This window comes from Peromyscus californicus, unplaced genomic scaffold, assembly GCF_007827085.1.
Source record: "Peromyscus californicus insignis strain IS unplaced genomic scaffold, ASM782708v3 Scaffold_6__1_contigs__length_162567912, whole genome shotgun sequence".
In the NCBI taxonomy this organism is placed as follows: Eukaryota; Metazoa; Chordata; class Mammalia; order Rodentia; family Cricetidae; genus Peromyscus; species Peromyscus californicus.
Window position 1 is genome coordinate 64,116,597 of NW_026294584.1, and position 18,908 is coordinate 64,135,504.

The following is an 18,908-nucleotide window of genomic DNA, read 5'->3' on the forward strand; positions in this document are numbered from 1 at the left end:
GGGTTAGCATATGAGTCACCAGCCAAGCACAGCTTGTGTAAACAGTCACATAAGCAGTGATGATCTCAGTTTTTTTGTTTGTTTGAAACAGAGTCTCACCCCGGAGCCCTTACTGATCTTGAACTCGGCAATCCTCTTGTCTGACTCTCCCAAGTGCTGGGATTATGGGCATGTTTCACTGCACCTAGTTGATTATGATTTTGTTACTGTTTTGCTATTGAAATAGGGTCTCTTATAGTCCAGGCTGGTCTCAAACTCACTACGTTGTTAAGGAATCCCTTGAACTTTTGATCCTCCTGCTTCTGTCTCATAAGGACTGGGATAATAGGAATAAGCCCCTCACACTCAATTCATCATGATCTTTTCACATTTTTATGTGTAGTGTATGTGTGTGTGTACAAGTGCATGTGTGTACACAGAGCAGAGGTTGACACTGTGTGTCTTCCGCCATTGCTCTCTTTACCTTTGACGACAGGGTCTCTCACTGAACCCAAAGCTCCCCGACTGGCTGGCCTCACAGCCAGCTCCAGGGATCTTTGTCTCTGCCTTCCCAGCACTGGAGTTCCAGGTACTCACAACTGTCCAGCTTATGTGGATAAGGAAGACCTGAACTCAGATCCTCATGCTTGTTGAGAAGGCACCTTGCTGACTAGCATGTCTCCAACCCCTTGAATGGTTTGTAAAGTCTTTTTTATTTTTTGTCTAAGTAGTTAGTCTGTTCTAAAATAATTATCATTTTTGGGTTTTTTGTTTGTTTGTTTGTTTGTTTGCTTGCTTCTTCCCTTAAAATTTGCCTGTGTTTGATACATGTAATTGAGAAATGTTTTTATTATGCTTCATTTTCATTTATTTTAAATTACTGTTTATGTTTAATATCCTCCATTTTTTAAATTAAAAATATACAAAATCCATACCCACGGCAGCTTGCCTTTTTCAAAAATTTGGAATTCTCTTCATTTGTCTTTAAAACCACTTCAAACTTAAAGGCTACCTTATTAAACATTTAAAGCGTACTTACCAGCTTCATGGTTGTTGTTTTTTTTAAACATTATTTTAAAAGAAGCATAGGCCTTTGTGGGCCTGGAAACTAGGTCACAGTAACACCTTGGGCTCCATGGAAGTTCAGGCCCTTCCCGGTCACCAGTGCTCTGTTGGTACTTATGGGAACTTCATGTTCCTTACAACAGAGAACAGAAACTACAAGAGGACCTGTGCTACCTGGGGGGCATTGGGTCTCAGGCTGGTCACAATGTCAAGAAAACCAAGCTGGAGTCCAGTCCTTAGCAGGAAGGGATGGACACAGTCCCGGGACCCAGCTTTTCCTGGTAGAAAGGTGCTGATGGCCTTATACAGAAGACATTTGGGGTGTGGTTGGTGAGTGATTATGCAGCTAAGCCTGTGTTGTGTGGTGTGATATGATGTGGCAGATCTGGGGACAGCCCCTGGTCCTTTTCCAGGCCCATGGGCTACTCTGAAGGACCCCCACTCAATTCTCTCTGCCTGGGTAGCCTGTGACTCTGGTCTCCAGCCCACACTGCCTCCTTCTGTAAGGAGAAGGGCCCTTTACCATCAGCTGAGCTGTCTCTGGCACTGACAACCAACAGCCACGTATTAGTATCAAAATGTTCCCGTTGACATGAGACTATCAGTGCACATATCATTATATCTGAAATCATGAATGACACGAGCCAGGAGCAGTAGAACACACCTGGAATCCCAGTAGTTTAGAGTCTGCAGTGGGGTGATCAATCTGGAGTTTGAGGTCACCCTGGGTCACATAATGATTCCAGAACAGGACAGCCCAGGGCACATAGCGAGACTTCCCCCCCCTCCCCCATCTCAAAAAGGAAACCCCAAACAAAAATAAAAACATGGGCTGCTTGTCACCTCCTACTGTAGGATGAAGGGCTGTGTGGATTCTTAGGTCTCTCAGTGGGTGGTCCCCGTTGGTAACCAATGGTTGACAGGTCACCAGCTAGAATGATTTCAAGCTAATCACTATGCTAGCCTTTATGCCAGGTTACCTCTTTCCCTGAAATCAAGGAAATAGAAGACAGAAACATCTCCACATGCCATGATCTTTCTGGGTAGGTTTACCTCGTCTGTAGGTGTTGGATGGAGAGTGAGTGGGCAGCATAGCCCCAGTGCCCTCTGTCCATGGCTGGCCTTGTCTTCCACTCCCCCTACTTTTAGTGAGAGGAGGCATCTTAGACAGACTCCTTCATATTAAATGTAGCTGATCACTTCTAGTCTTGAGGACTTCCAGGTGAGGGGCATCACAGCCCCTTCATGCCTATTTCCTTCCTCACGGGATCTTCGCTTGGCGCAAGACACTGTTCTCTGGGGAATCAGGTGTCTGTCACCCAACTGGCTTCTTGTGGCTTGCTTACTGCACTAGAGCTCAAGAAATGGGGATGGTATCACATGGCCCTGTGACTAGTCAACCATTCCTAGACAAAACCAAACCCAGAGGGAAGAAAGAGACCTAGGGCACCCTGAGTTTGCTCTCCAGAACCCATAATGGAAAAAGAGATAAACAAACCCCCGAAATTTTCCTCTGCCACTCTGTGACAGGCACTCACACACCAAGCCACACATTACACACACACACACACACACACACACATTCACAGATACAAATACACTAATAATAAATAAAAAATAAAGGCCAGGGAGAGACTCTGTCTTAAAAAAAAAAAAAAGATAGAAAGGCATCTGATATTTCAAGAATTATGGAGGAAGTGCATCAGACATTGTCCTTGGTCCTCCATACACACATACACACACACTCAGAAATAAAAAGAAGCCAGTACCAGAAAACAGGCACTATTTCCAAAACACAAGAGCAGAGGTAGGGCAAGGGCCACCAGCCAGCATCTGAAGTCCAGGTCACTTGACAAGCAATATGCTTGAGTCTGAAGGCAATAAATGACAGGGAGTGACCAAGAAGGACACAGCCCAAGTCCATCTTCAGCAAGTCCTCCAAATCAATCAAACCCAAAGTGACTGAGTAAACTAACAAGAGAAGTGACCACTCTTCCTTACAAAAGATTCCCAGTCGTCAGTGCCATCCGCCCTCCCAAGCGCTGGAGTACAAGCCCCTCAGTTTGAGTTGTGGCCTTACAGAGTGGAGTCTGGGCGTAGGCTCCTTAGCAGGTCAGGGGCTCCACCTTTTCTCCCGGAGGAAGCTCTTTCCAGCTTCTCATTTTCTCTTTGGCATCTCTAGTGGCCAGCTTTCCCTCGCAGGCTGTCTTTACATGACGTAAGAGCCAACACTGGAAGTGCAACAGTTGACCTGTGACAGACAGGAATGGGGGGTTTGGCAGCCTGGCCGTGTTGGACAAAGGATGATTCAGATCCTGGACAGGACAGAGATTTTTATCTCACCACGCATGAACTAAAACCTTAAATTACAGTTTTCTGGTCATTTTCACTTAAAACCTCCTGACCTCGGTTGGACTCGAGAAACTGAAGCTGGGGCTCCTGGGCTGGGCCTCTGGACAGGGCAACCCTTTCCCAAGGAGCCCGTGCAGGAAGGGAGGCCCTTCCGCAGGAGTGGTGTGGGAGGGAGGTCCTCCTATGGGCCTCCTGGTCACTCAGATCTGAGCTCAGGTACCTTCTGGCACGGTGAGGCTGAGGCCTAGGTGCTGAACATAACCGAGTGAGGGTAGAAAGTGGTCTCCATCCTCACAGGGGAGACAGAGGCCACTCCATCTTGTTCACACCCCTCAGCTTTTCATTATTGTTGTTGTTACAATGTAATTCCCTCTGTGCCCCAGAAGTCTTTCTGCAGGGATGTCTTACTCTCTAAACTCAGGGACTGAGAGAGGAATGGACACAGGTATTGAGAGGACCTGGAATGACCGGGTGGGGTAAAGGGCCTCTCTCTGATAGGCCTGGCTTCCTGGAAACGAGCAGAGGAGCTGGGGACAGAAAGAACCTTGACTGAAGGAAGGATCCAGTTCTGTATTCGTTACAGGTACTCCCTTTGGCAACTTAAGAAACTGAGTGAGAAGGGGGGCTGGAAACATGAGGGCACTGGATCATTTGACTAGCAGGCACCCAGGCAGTGATACATTGGAAAAAGAGGCTTCCTCGATTTATTTCATAAACTCTAAATGCCAGCGAGATGTGGTGGCACACACTCTTAATCTCATTTTTCGGTAGACAGAGGCAGGAGGATCTCTGTGATTTCACGCTCAGCGTGGTGGTAGGTTCCAGGCCAGCCAGGGTTACATAGTAAGGCTCTGTTTAAAACAAAAACCTCACAAATCGATGGGCTGGAGAGACGGCTCAGCAGCTAAGAGCACTTGCTGCTCTCACACAGCACACTGGTGCTTGGTGCCCAGTGCCCACACCAAGGGGCTTATACCTGCCTGTAATTCCAGTTCCAGGGGATCTGACACCCTCTTCTGGTCTCCATGGACTCCTTGCACATATGTGGTGCATATGAACTCATGCAGGCATACACACATACAAAAAACTAATACATGGATAGGTTTGTTTAAAACATCTGAATCCTTGGTTATTTTTCCTTTTCATTGTATGTTTTTTGAGACAGGATCTCACGTAGCTCAGGTTGGTCTCAAACTGGGTTACATAGCTGAGGTTTGCCTCCAACATGAATGATAGGCCTGGCCCTGGCTGACTAGTTCTTAAAACAAATTAATATATTCAGTCCTGAGGAGTGCCTCATATTGATTGTAGATGGAAAAGAAAAGATGTGCCAGAGACCTTGAGAAAACCGTTTTGTTCCCCTCCCAAACAGAAAAGGTCAAGTTTAGCAGACTCCCAGACCAGAGAAACTGGTTCTGTACAAACATATCCTGCAACAATCAAAGGGGTCAGAAACAAATTGATGATTCTTTTTTTTTCAATTGAGGTTAAGAAGAGCATTAGCGTCACTGAAAGGTCATTAGCCCCTGTGATGTAACCCTGCCAGGCACTGCCATCAATGTCACCCCAGAGCACACGTACTATCCCTGCCTACCAGGCACCACCCCAAATCAGAGATGTCTCTGACAAGAAGGCTGATGGCAAGGAGTCAACAAAGGCATCACCCGCCAGTGGACCTGGGCCTGAAGGTCTGTGGTGAAAGCCCAGGAAGGGCACTGACCCTGTTCTGATGGTCCAGTTGGTCCCACCTAGCCACGACTGGGAGTCATGCCACTCCGAGCTTCCCTGACAAAGTCAGAGTGCTCCTTTACACCTACTATCCTGGGGACCCCAAAGATGATCCTGGACACGACCCTTGCTGTATTGGCTGCTTTCCTTATAATTGTTCCCAGATGCTTGACAAAAAGCAGCTTATGGGAGGAAGGGTTTGCATTGGCTTGGAGTTCAGAGAAATGTGGCCCGCCATGCTGAGGAAAGAACGGTGCACCAGGAAGCAGGTATGAGTGCTGGTGCTCAGGTCCTCTCTCCTTTCCCCCTTTTTATTCTGTCTGGGACTCCAGCCTGGGATGGAGTGACTCACATTCAGGGTGAGTCTTCCCTCTTCAGCTACACCTCCCTAGCAACAGCCTCACAGGTACACTCAGAGGTGCATCTCCTAGGTGATAGCAAACTGAGTCAAATTGGCAATGGAGAGTAACCATGTCTGCTTTCAAAGGATTTAGCCCGGTGGGGTGGGGGGCATACTAGGCTGTAAACACTCGTGAGCCAGAGGAAGAGAGGGAGGCAGTGGAGGGAAGCTGGAGGAAGACCACAGGCATGGGGGGAAAGAAGCGGGAGTCACCGGAGGAGCCGCTATTGCTTTGCAGAGGATGGTCGGTCAGGTGAGATCAGCCTTCAACAACAACACAACTCCCTGGAGCCTCATTTCTAGAAATATAACTTTAAATGAATGGACACAGAGCTGGGAAAATATCTGAGTGCAAGTGTGAGGGCCTGAGAATCCTCAGATCCAATGTAAAAACTGGATTTACAGTGTAGTCAGCTATAATATCAGTGGTCTTACAGGGAGATGGGAGGTAGAGACAAGAGAATCCCAGAAACTTACAGGCCAGCTAGCCTGACATGCACAGCGTTAAAACAATGAGACCCTGTTTCAAAGACGAAAAGATGGGAAGCAACACGCAGGACTGTCCTCTGCCCTCCACATGTACTGTGGCATTCATGACCCCATGTTTATACACATGAAGTGCAAGGCAAGCTGCACTTTTGTCTCTCATAACATGTAATCTGGGATATTTAAGTGTTCTCTGCTAAGATTCCTTCACAAGAGGTCCTCAGGCTCAGGCCTGTGCTCACTCCTGGCTGGAAAAGTGACTCAGCACTAATGCAATCAGCTTGAAGGAGAAGCCCAAACCTGCTGATTTATTGCTTGATCATATTCCATACACACACGGTATGTGATGCCTGAGCCCCAAAACTCACGGCTTTCCCAATTTCCTAATTCACTGGGCCAACAGTAGTAGGATGTTTAACCCTTTCTCCAATCGGTTTGTTAGTGTCTAAAGGAAAGCCCAGGGAGGAGATGAGGCTAGAGAGCGATGTAAAGTACATTTTCAGGTGGATATTTTTATTAAAATTGTGTGCATGTTTGCACAAGAAAAGACAGAAGAAATCAGCCAGGTGCCTGTATCTTTGATGAGGAGGGTCTTTTTAAAGCCTTGTTGTGGGTAGCCCAGGGAGCTGGCTACCCAGTACCCAGTACCCAGTACCTGCAGGGTGGCTGCCTGAAGGAACAAGGGTGCAGCACCAATTCACAGGGGTTCCCCTTGCAGATTTGGTACCTTGTCTTGAAAGAGAAATCGAAGAGGAGAAAGTAGATGTCTGCACTGACATGGAAAATAATGGCTCAACGTGCTGGAAAGGTGGCTCGGTGGCTAAGAGCACAGGATGCTCTTCCAGGAGACTCTAAGGTCCCTGCAGACTCTCCACATGCTGACTTCCTGTGTCTTGGGTTCCCCTTTGGACAAAGGATGACTACTCCCTGATAACCCAGCACCCACATTATATGGCTCATAACTATCTGGAACTCTAATTCCAGAAAAGCCAACATCGTCTTTTGCCTCCATGGGCACTGCACACACATGTATGTATGTATGTACACTCCAGCATACCCATACACACACATTGTCTTAGTTAGGATTCCATTGCTGTGATTAAACACCATGACCAAAAGCAAGTTGGGAAGGAAAGGGTTTATTTCAGCTTACAGTTTGTAGTCCATCATCCAGGGAAGTCAGAGCAGGAACTCAAAGCAGGAATGGCAGGAGCTAATGCTGAGGCCATGGAGGGGAGCTGCTTACTGGCTTGCTCCCAATGGCTTGCTCAGCCTGCTTTCTTAAAGTGCCCAGGGCCTCTAGCCCAGGGATGCCACCACCCACAGTGAACTGGGCACTTCCCCATCAATCACTAATTAAGAAAACACCCTAGAGGCTTGCTCACAGGCTGATCGTATAGATGCATTTTCTCAATTGAGGTTCCCTCCTCTCAAATGATTCTAGATTCCATCAAGTTGACAAAAAACTAGACAGAACACACATTAAATAAGTAAATAACTTTTTTTTTAATGATTCTGCCTTAAAGAAAATAGTTGTTTGTGAGTGAAGTCAGAGTGGCCATGGCCCAGGGAACAGGGGTTCAGGTTACCCTGAGTGGCAAGTCCCATCATGAAGGAAGAGACGCAAACCTTTCTAGTCACAGAACAAGAGAAAACAGTAAACCAATGCATTGACAATGATGTGGGGCAGAAGAAGCCAAGAGGGTGCACACAACAGCAGAGATGGAAAAGCCTGCCCTAGGTTTCAGTGTTCTCTTGCTCACGGGCTTCTCTACCTTTTCTGGTTCTCTGGACCACACCATATGAAGACTTGTCTCGGGCCACAGATCAACATTCTTAGCTTTAGGGCTTGTGGAGCCCAGAGGTCTGCTCAGCTCAGCAGTATGTTTTCCTAGATGTTTACAAGGCTGTTGGGCCATACAATGAGGCTGAAAGCACATGGAGGGCCTGAAACCACCCAGGGCCATTTTGGCTTGCAACATAACATCTCTCTACTACGACATCCTAGTTGTCAGCTAGGTCAGCCCACAGGATCTTTGACACAAAGCTAAAGCTTCATCTACCTATGCCCTGGTGCTATGCTCCAGGACCATACCAAAGGACAATGGTGGCAGCCACGTCCCGTTCCCATTTCAGAAGGGACACTGAAGAACAAATCAATAACTCAATCAAACAAATGCCCCTGACACAGTGGCCTTGAATCACCAAATCAGGACAGGGAGGACAAAACCTGCAGGCACGGCACAAAGCAGCTTCCCCATAGGGCCTCTGTTTAGGTACGTCAGTGTTCCTATTGCCCTGTGCTAGCCTGCCAGCTTCCCTTTCTCCGGGGCTAGCAGAGGCAAGGCTGTGTGAGAGAGACACACAGTATGCTCCAGGAATTCCTATGGACTGGCTTCCCAGGCTACCTAACTGAGCCCTGGGACCCCTGGGGATAGAGGCCAGCCATTTCCTGGGAACCAAGCAAAACACTGAAGCACTAGGCAGGGTGTCCCATGCCATGATATGGGAGCTGGCATTTTCTGGACCTGTGTCTGGTGCATACGGGTCCAACTTTGAGGAGACAACGAAGGAAAGGGTGGAGGAGAGGAGGATCAAAGGGAATCAAGCTACTACAGATGCTCAACACAAAGCCAAGGATGGGGTGTTTCCTACTCAAAACTCAGAAGTCTAAAGGTGCTTGCAAAGGGCCAGGGAGATGGCTCACTTGAAGTGCCTACTGTACAGGTGAGGGCCTGAGTTTGGATTCCTCACCACCCACGTCCAAAACCAGATGCAACCCTACCTCTATAATCTCAGTCCTGGGAGGCGAAAGAGGCTGATCCCTGAAGTTCATCAGTCAGCCTGCTTAGCTAAACAGGCAAGTTCTGGGATCAGCAAGAGGCCCTGTCTCAGAAAACAAGGTGATTAATGATAAAGGAAAAAACTGCTCTGGCCTCCATACACATGCACATACACACACACACACACACACACACACACACACACACACACACACACGCATCGGCATGTACATACCCACATAAACATATAAACACGTCCACACACAAATATAGCCTCCTCCCTTACCTTTTTTCCATATACTCTTGTTTATTTTGGTTGGATGGCAGTTCTTCAATATCATATTCAACAATAATTTATCTTTTTTTTTCAGGAGCTTATGTAAAAATCTTTAAATTTTCTAAAACCAAAGAGTAAGAGGAGGATCTGGCTCTAAGTTAGAGACACTCTTAAACACCAGCAGATAGGTACCTTTCACGTGTGTTTTGTAACTGCCTCCTGATGTCTACAGAAACTAGAGTTCAACAAGTTGATGGCTTTTTCAGGTCACAGGTGAGTGGTCCTGTTGAGTCCACAGCATGATTCACAGACCAGGCTCCTCCCTGCCACGCCCACCACACTGACACTGTGGTTAGGACAGCTGTGGCCAGCAAGGGAAAGGGCTTTTCTCCTGATCTCTGGGCAAGTCAACACAGAGTGCCTGTAGTTGGTAGTAAGTGAGCCTGGGTTTCCACACTTGCACAGTCCTGGAGTGAAAATCTGAGTAGTGTTATACTTGGGGACGTGTCCACCTGTGCATGTAAACTTTGTCTCTCAATATCTAAGCTCTTTGCAAGGTCCCTCCCTGCACAGTATGCTATCTCTCTGATAAGTGGACTTTCATTGCTATGAAATGCCCCCACCCCGCCCCCTCCCCACCCCCACTCCCTGTCCCCACCCCGTGACCTCCACAAGCCACTTGTATTAATAGCAGCTGCCCAGCCTTCAGGTCTCCTCCTTCCTGGCTTCCCCTTATATGTTGGGTCTCTTCATGTTGGGGAGACAGCCCAGTGCTAGAGAGCCTAGAAAGTATGCTCGAGGCTCTGGTTTGACCCCCAGCACCATATGCACACAACTAAATCAACGCAAGGTGTCTCCTGTGACCTGAACACCATTGACTCCTGCACCTTTATCCCCTTCTCCTGGGAGGCCCAGCCACCCCACTGGCTGGAGCTAACAACAACTCAGCAGCGGGCAGTCATCGCTCCCCTTCTTTCTTCCTTCCTGCTTTTCTGGGGTGGATCTTTAGGATCATATTGCATCTAACCTTTAGCTGTTTATTTTCCAATCGGCTTTTGAGCTATTTCCTAATACATTTCCCATCATTAACAACACAATACCACAAACGGTGAAAGTTGTCCAGAAGCGGGTTTATTTTGGTTCAGGAGTCTGGGCCAAGGCTGAGACACTAATCTGATGACAGTCTTCCTGCTGGCAGAATCCAGGGGCTGGCAGAGCATCTAGGCAAGAAGCAGGGAACGCCCCAGCCATGGGGGCTGTGCCTGTGGTAGCAGATCTACCCTGAGGTAACCCCACCCACTACCCACTAATTCATTAATGACACAGGTGAATGGGTCTCAATGTGCACACAGAGGCCTCATCACCTCTTAATACTTATAAGGCCAATTAAATCTCAATGTGTCTTTCAGCGGTGACAAACTAGATTCAAACTATAAGCTTGTATCTTTTCATAGTTTTTAAAAACTGTTTTTCTCGTGTTATGACAAAATGTGTGACTTAAGATTCTTCATGTGGTTAAAGCTTTCTGTTAAGTGTGCACTTCAGTGATATTAATGGCAGCCACAGTGGTGCACACCCATCAGTATGTAGTCCCCACCACCTAGTCCCAAGCCTTTACTCTCACTGAAACCAAAATCTCCATTCTCAGCCACCTTCCTGTTAGCGTTTGCCCCTCTGACTGCCCCACCTTTGAAGTTACCACTTCACATACTAGAACTTTGCAGCTACAAAAATCCACTTAGCCTTGCTGACCTGCTCAATGCCATACTGTTCAACCCCACACGTTGCTACGGTTGTTCTCCTGAAACAGCCACAGGTGTGTTCTAAAAAACTGGGGGCCAATGTAAATGCTAGCTCCTAACCATCTCAGGCCCCTCCCACAGTACTTTGTTCCTGATGCCCTGGGGGCTGTGGCCTATCTGGCAACTCTCACAACATCTATGACAGTCCTCATGTGGGAACCAGAAGGCGGCAGCATCCCCACAAAGCACCCGTGAAACCCATCCCTGAAGGCAATGTGTTTCTGAAACTGGCTTTGAAATCCATGTGCAATTGAAAGGAGTATCTGAAACAGAATAGTGTTTATGGGGCAAGGGACCATCTCACACTCTCGCAGCCAAAAAGTTCTATCCTGTCTGTAATGTGTATGTTTGTGTATTCATGTTTATACATGTACATTTTCATGGAGGTGCACAGGTATGCACAGGCATGTGGAAATCAGAGGTCAAATTCCAGTATCTTTCTCAATCACTCTCCACGATATTGTGTTGAGACAGGGCCTCTCACTAGCTCAATGACTCAGCTGAGCTTTCTGGCCAGCAAGCCTCAGGGATCCTCCTGACTTCACATCCCCAGCATTGAGCTTACAGACACACCTCACCATGCCTGGCTTTTTATGTGGGTACCTGGAATCCAAACTCAGCTCCCCATGCTTGCGAAGCTAACACTTTACCAACTGAGCTATCTCCATAGCCCTCCAAATTCTCAAAACCATGGTACCCGGGTCTTTGAATTGCCAGCAAGGTACTGAGAACACTGTTTGGATTCTAGAAGTTATGTCACAAATCAGAAGATGCCAACTGTCAAAGGAAAAAGTAGACCATCAGAGACATCAGAGTACTGAGCAAGCCCAGGAAAGTCACTCATGATGCAGTAAATGGGCCAGGTATGTTCTGCAGTGCAGGGAACACTACAGAAGCATGTACCCTGTTGACAGAATGAGTACCAGCATCCCAGCAGAGTACACAGGGCTGCATATGACTTCCTTGGACAGCCTCTCAGTTGAAATGGGAATTCAGTTTATATCTCCTACAAAGACAGTTGCCTTCTGGGTTCTTACTCCAAAGAAAGGAGGGCACTGGGGTCTGAGGCTAGTCTGGCTGGTCTCCGAGGGTGGGCAGTCCTCTCTACCTCCATCCCATTTCTGATGAGCTTGTTAAATTAGGGGCATTAGCCTGCTTCCTTTTTCCTGGAAAATGACCTCACCCTGACATGGGATGATAGAGAGGCTGGATACCACACACACTTCTCTCCTCCTTGCTTCCTCCTCCACAGTTCACTGATCTTGCAAGACTTTCTTGGTTGAGAAAGTCTCTCTGAAGACAATCTTTGCTCTCAGAACTGTCTCCTTACGACTTACAAACATCTCTTTCTGCTGGTCCCTAAATCTCAGGCTCCGTTTAACGTACAGAGATTTGGCAAGTGTCTTCTCTCTTTAAGAGACCTTGGGCTCTCCTGGTGTGTGTGAGGATCCCTGCTTTCTCGAGCTCAGTCCCTTTGGGAACGGAAGGGTTCCTCTGCTTACAAAAGTTCCTGCTACAAAGCATACAGCAAGTCGTTTACCAGAGCTCAGTGTGACCCTGCTTATTTGCTTTGGTTGACTTGGGGTCTCATGCACCCCAGGCTGGCCAGGGCATCATACAGCTGAGGATGACCTTAAACTCCCAATCTACCTGCCTCCATCTCCCAAATTCTGGGATCACAGGCATGCACCCCACATGCAACTTAGTGTTCTTCTTGTGGGTAGTAATGAGCGTGTGTGTGTGTGTGTGTGTGTGTGTGTGTGTGTGTGTGTGTGTGTGTGTGTGTATACATCAGCTGGATTTTCTGTGTATCAAAAAGGTTAAGGAGGGGCTGGAGAGATGGCTCGGTGGTGCAGAGCACTGGCTGCTCTTGCAGAGGTCCTGGGTTTGGGTCCCAGCAACCATACAGTGCCTCACAACCGTATATAACTCCAGTTCCAGCAGATCCAATACCTTCCAGCCTTGGCTTCTCTGGGCACCAGGCACACGCATGGTGCACACGTGTACATGCAGGGAAAACATTCACATGAATAAAATAAAAATTAAATTTAGAAAAATTTTTAAATAAAAAGGTAAAGGAGTTCTGTTTTGCTTTTATTTTGTCTTTCTTGTGGTAGTACAGATGGAAGCCAGGACCTCTCAAATGCTAGGTAAGCCTTGAACATGGAGCCACAGCCCAGCCAGACATACATGTCTGCATACATGTCAGTGCACCACTTCATGCCTGTTGTCGCCTTTGGAGGCCGGAGAGGGTATTGGAGTCCCTGGAGCTGAACTAGAGATGGTTGTGAGCCACCACGTGGGTGCTGGGAATCAAACTCAGGTCCTCTGGAAGAGCAGTCAGTGCTCTTAACCACTGAGCTATCTCCCCAGCTCCAAAAACTTGGCATCTTTAACAAATGTCTCCAGTCAAACAGAAGGTAAAGCCTCTCAGAGGTCACAGTGCAGACAAACCCCTGAGAGCTACTGAACCTGGGGTTTGAGGAGCTCTTGGTAGGTCTGAGCTTCAGTTTCCCTGGAACCTCCAGGGATGCTGACCAGCAGGCCCAGGACAGCAGCTGAGGACAAGCATCCATGTTCTGCACACTGAAGCGCTCCTCTGTCCCCTTTTGGGAATGTAAGCATTTTCCTAGTATTTGATTATTAAATCCACAGCTGTGGACTCTGTGTGGAGCGAGGTAACATTTCAGAGCTGTCCGTTACATATACTTGTTATCTCAACATATACCTCTGATAATAAATCGTGTCCATACAAAATGACTTCTTGATGTTGTAACTAACAGTTCACTGCCGAGTAGAGTAACCCTGATCTTCACCCAGGAGATGGCTACTGTTTCCTTGGGGGCAAAACCAGTGCCAGTGAGAACAGAAGCCAAGTGACGCTAAGAAAAAGGACGTCAGCAAACCCCAGGCACAGAAACGGATATTTGACAGGACAATATTTACCTTAGGCTAGCCTAAGCCAGAAGCCTGGTTTTGGATCAGCCAAGATCCTGCATCAGAGCTACCAGCAGAGAGAGGGCTATTAGAAAGCAAACTGCTGGGCTGTCTTAGCCTCAGGACTCAGCTGTGCAGCTTGGCATGAGTTTACCGGCTGGATATGCTACCCAGAGGCCCACAGACCTAGACCCCATTTTGAAGAGACTGCCTTTTGAGGGTCTTTACAAATCATCTAATCCTGGGGTAGGTCCAGTTCAAGACAACTGCACGTGGCTGGTGTACTCGACACAGTTCCCGTTCCTGGCTGCTCCCCAGAAAGCAAGAACTTCAGCAACCGGTTCAGAGAGAAATGGTGATGCTTAATGTCGTCAACTTAACAGGACCAAGAATCACCCAAGAAACAAATTTCCGGGCATGTCTGTGAGGGAGTTTCTAGACTGGGTTCACTGAGGTAAGAAGAGCCACCCTAAATGTGGGCAATCCTATTGCCTGGCCTGGGGTCCTGGGCTGAATAAAGGGAGAAGGCATGCTGCGCGCCAGTGTTCTGCTTCCTGACTGCGGGTGTCCCACACTCAGGCTGCCATGCCGCTCCTGGAATGGACCACACCCTCAAACTTTGAGTCCAAACAAGCCCTTCTTCCCATCAGTGGCTTTTGTTGGGGGTTTTGTCACAGCAACAAGACACGTGACCCTTGCAGAAGACACAGAATAGCACCTTGGACATCAGGCTTCTCCTTCCTCCATTAAAAGAACAGGTGACTAAGAATAAAAGCAAGATCTGTCTCCACTCAGGTCTCTCCAGTCTGTCCCAGACAGCATCAGTGTGTCCTCACTAGAACATTCTATTTGTCTACAATGGTGAGTTGGGATGACTCAGCCAATCAGGGAAGCATTCCACACCTCACCACCCCAAGTTATTCTGATCCGGAAGTAAAGAGCTGCCAACAGATGAGTGGCAGTGAGCTTGGGCTAAAGGTTCCATTGTTCCATGTGTAAGGCGAGCAGACACCTGGCCAGCCCCCAGGTTCCCTGAGCCTATCTACTTTCAATTAGAGGTGGGTGGATTCAGGGCTTCTTGTGTTGTCACATGGCAGCCACACCCCCAGACTACTAATGGGCCTCGCCTTTGCCCTCTGGACAGAGAATAATGATGACCTTGAGTATGGTGCAGAGAGGCTAATCTCTTTTCAGACTCCTCATGCTAGGAACTATTGCACTCACTTCCTTATCTAAGCAGGAAATCAGTCCAAATTATAACCCCCAAGATCCTAGTTGTTGCAAAAATTAATTTCATTGCCTAGATTAAATTGTTATTCGGCAAAATTTAAGGCATAGCAAAAGCAAAGTAAATGTAACACTAATGAAGTGTTCTGACCTTGTTTATTAACAGCCCTGCCACGTTTTAAAACTGCTACTGGAAGCCAGGCAGTGGTGGCGCATGTCTTTAAACCTAGCACTTGGGAGGCAGAGGCAGGCGGATCTCTGTGAGTTCAAGGCCAGCCTGGGCTGCAGAGTGAGTTCCAGAACAGGCTCCAAAAATACACAGAGAAACTTTGCCTCAAAAAACCAAAAACAAAAAAACAAAACAAAACAAAAAAACCAGCCTGCTACTGGACACTGAAAACAACAAAAAGGTTAAAGCCCAGCATAAGTACTTTTATTATCTCTGACGCTAGGGATGCACCAGGCCCCCATGTGCTAAGTGAGCCAAGCTCTCCTGCTGACATGAACCCCCAGCTCTAGTTTACACAGTTTCACATCAGCTCTGGCGAAAAAAATTACTTAAATGGGGTGGGAGAAATGGCTCCATAGTTAAGAACACTCACTGGTTTCGCAGAGGACCCCACACCAACATGGGGGCTCACAACCATCTGTAAGTCCAGCTCCAGGGGGTCGGATGCCATCTTCTGGCCTCCAAGGGCACCAGGCATGCACATGGTACACGTACATATATGCAGGCAAAATTCTCATACAGTTGAAATAAAAATAAATCTAAAAAACACTTTAAATAAATTAGAAAACACAGAAAAATCACTGTAAATGAAAAGCAGAATAGGAGCCATCTGTCTCCAAGCAGCTGAGGGAAGATGGAGCTGAAGACAAGAGTCACTGGTTATACCTTGCACACATGTGGGGCTCTGCTTAGAGATAGGGACTGATAAGGAGCAAAAGGTATCTTACAAAAAAGGGTTTCCCCACACTCAGCTGACTATGCAATTAGATTCTTTTATCTGAAGTCAGCACTGGAATCCGACCCCAAAAAAAAAATAATAAATGCACGTAAAACCTCATGGTACAGGATATCTCACAGCTATGTTTATGATACTAGATTGTGTGAGATAATCCATGAACATCCAAGGATGTAAGACTGTTTGGGAAATCTGTGACACACACAGCCCACAGAACCAGTAAATACTCTGGAAGGGTATTTGTATTATTGTCCTAGGGAGAACTGAGTTGAGAGACCGAACACAAAGTAACAAAGTGATCCACACCTGTAATCCCAGCATTCCAGAGGCTGAGGCAGGAGGATTGACATAAGTTTGAGACTCACCCTAATTAGAGTGAGACCCTATCTCAAAAGAACAAAAACAAAAAACAAAAACCAGTAATGACAATAGCCAAAGTCTGACATTATTTTTGACATGAATTTACATGAATAACGAGACATGTAGAAAAACACAGTAGACTAGCTACTCGGCAGAATAGCTACAAAAATGCCGACCATGACCATTCCCTAAATTTAGGACTGGAGGCCATGTTCACATTCTTGTCTTGACTTTTCTCTATTTTCTGACTACCTACAATAACTTGATTCTTTTGCAGAACTAAAACCAAAACTTTTGTAATGCAATCTTCTCCTCCTCCCCTTCTCCCCACCCCCTTCTTTCTGGGACAGTGTCTCCTGTAGCCCAGGCTGGCCTCCAACTGGACATGTAACCAAGTATGACTTGGTCTTTTGCCTCCACCCTCCTAGTGCGGAGATCAAAGGTGTATGCCACTATACCTGGCTTAAGCCAATCTTTTCTTTCTTTTTTTTCCCCCCTTTAAAATTTTGTTTGTTAGCTGGGCATAGTGGCACATGCCTTTAATCCCAGCACTCAGCAGGCAGAGACAGGTGGATCTCTGTGAGCTCAAGTCCAGGCTGGTCTATATAGTGAGTTCCAGGACAGCCAGAGCTACACAGTGAGTCTCGGGGGAAAAAAAGGGAAAAAAAAGAAAAGAAAAGAAAAGAAAAAAGGAGAATAAGAAAAATTGTTTTTTATTTTATATAAATGACTGTCTGCATGTATAAATGTGTACTATATACAAGCCTGGTATCTGTGGAAGAAAAGGATGTTGAATCACCTGGAACTGGAGTTACAGGTGGTTGTGAGCTCCCTGATGCAGGTGCTTGGAACTGGACCACGGTCCTCTGAAAGAGCAGTGTGTGCTCTTAACTGCTGAGCCGATCTAGCTCCTCACTTCTTCAGACTGTTAATCACGTGCTCTATGTTAGGAACTAGGACACTGCTGGTGTGGCTGAAACTCTCATAATCAACAGATATGTTTCCTCTCTATAGAAGTTAGAAAATACAGTTTTCTACCCGAAATTGGAGTTGGTTTGCTTGGTACTCCCATGTTCCTGGAGGTTATACCTGTGATCTCCATTTTCTTTAAGTGGAAGACAGACAGGCATGGACTAATTGGTGTCCGTCATAAGGGTATGTGTGATGGTTTGGATCTGAAATGTTCATACAAGCTTACATGTCGAAGGCTTGGTCCCTGATGTACTGTGTACAGAGGTGGGGCTTCAGGGACACAACTAGATCTGTGTGAATCATTTCACTGAAGGGCTTATAATTTGATGGATACTTAGGTGCTGGCACTTACTTGAAAAGAATGGGTCCTTCGGGGCTGTATCTTGTTCCCAGCCCCTTATCTGCACCCTTCCTGGATGCCATGAGGCCAGAGGCTTTCGTCCCTGCCAGGCCACAGGCATGGAGCAATGGGGCTGGCTGAACAGGGACTGAAATCAACAAACTTGGGATTGGTAGTAGTCATTGTTAACGTGACAGGGTTTGTAATCACCCAGGAAACACACCTCTGGGCATGGCTGTGACTGCGGTTCCACAGAGATTTAACTCGAGAGGGAAGAAATGTCCTAAATCCCTAGAGATGGGTCCTATAGGCTGGGGGGCCCAAACTGAATCAAAAAGTGGGGAATGAGAAAGGCAGACGAGCACTGGCATTCACTGTGGCTATGACGTGTTCTGGGTCCCTGTACTGCTACTACCGCTGTCCCTTCCACCATGAGGGCCTGGATCCCCCTAAACTGTGGGCCAAAAGCAAGCCTTCCTTCTTCGGGTGGCCCCTTGACAGGGGTTTGGTCAGAACAACCAGGAATCAAATCATTTCTCTCTGGCATTTTGTCACAGTGGCTAAAACCTGACAAATATCCTGGTACCTGCGAAGTGACTTTATGAGGAACTGGGGTCTTTGAAGATATGATGAGTTGAGATGAGTTGGGTGGATACTTGATCCAATGGGACTGTCTTTTTGAAATGAGAAAGCTGAACAGAAAGGACACCGTGTAAACACAGAAGCAAGGTGTGGCAACAGCAAAGCTGGAAACGGTTCAAACAGAAGGCAGGAGCAGGGGCTCTGCCAGAAACCCCAGAGGCAGGTAAGGATGGAAGGACCCCCACTCCCTTGCTCTGGGACACAGGGCCTTGCAGATCTACCGTGCCTATCAAGTCAAAGTCTTGTGCCTCACACTCTCCTAATATGGTCACGTATCTCTGCTGCCCTAGGTCCAAACACCCAGAAATCAACAGCTGTTGTGTTAGCATACCAGCCCCTTCAGCAATTCTGCACCCCTGCAGCATCCTGAGCCCTCAGAAGCCTGTTCCCAAAGTTTCAGAGCCACCCCCAGAGCACCTGAACAGAGGTGACAGGCTAACCCAAGAGTTAGATCTTTTTCTTGCTGGGAAGGGAACAAAAAGAGGTGTTTGTTCTGTTGGAGCCTCCCAAGACACAGAGTTCCCTGGGATCATTTAAAGAAAGACTCTTTAGTGGAGAGGCTCCCTGGAAGCCACAGCCAGAACTGAGGAAAG

The 18,908-nt window shown here is 47.3% G+C and overlaps 1 long non-coding RNA gene across 5 annotated transcripts in view; it reads right to left on the minus strand.

Moving 5' to 3' along the window:
• LOC128098332 (uncharacterized) overlaps positions 1-18,908 on the minus strand; it is a 73,611-nt gene that overhangs the window by 42,448 nt on the left and 12,255 nt on the right. For 3 of the 5 annotated variants that reach the window (XR_008214211.1, XR_008214210.1, XR_008214213.1), the window contains exons 2-3: positions 8,796-8,896; positions 3,125-3,295 (exon numbers count right to left, since the gene is read on the minus strand). The exons of the other annotated variants lie outside the window; for them this stretch is intronic. This is a non-coding gene — a long non-coding RNA (uncharacterized LOC128098332). The remainder of the gene's footprint in view (positions 1-3,124; positions 3,296-8,795; positions 8,897-18,908) is intronic. 5 annotated transcript variants of the gene reach the window in all.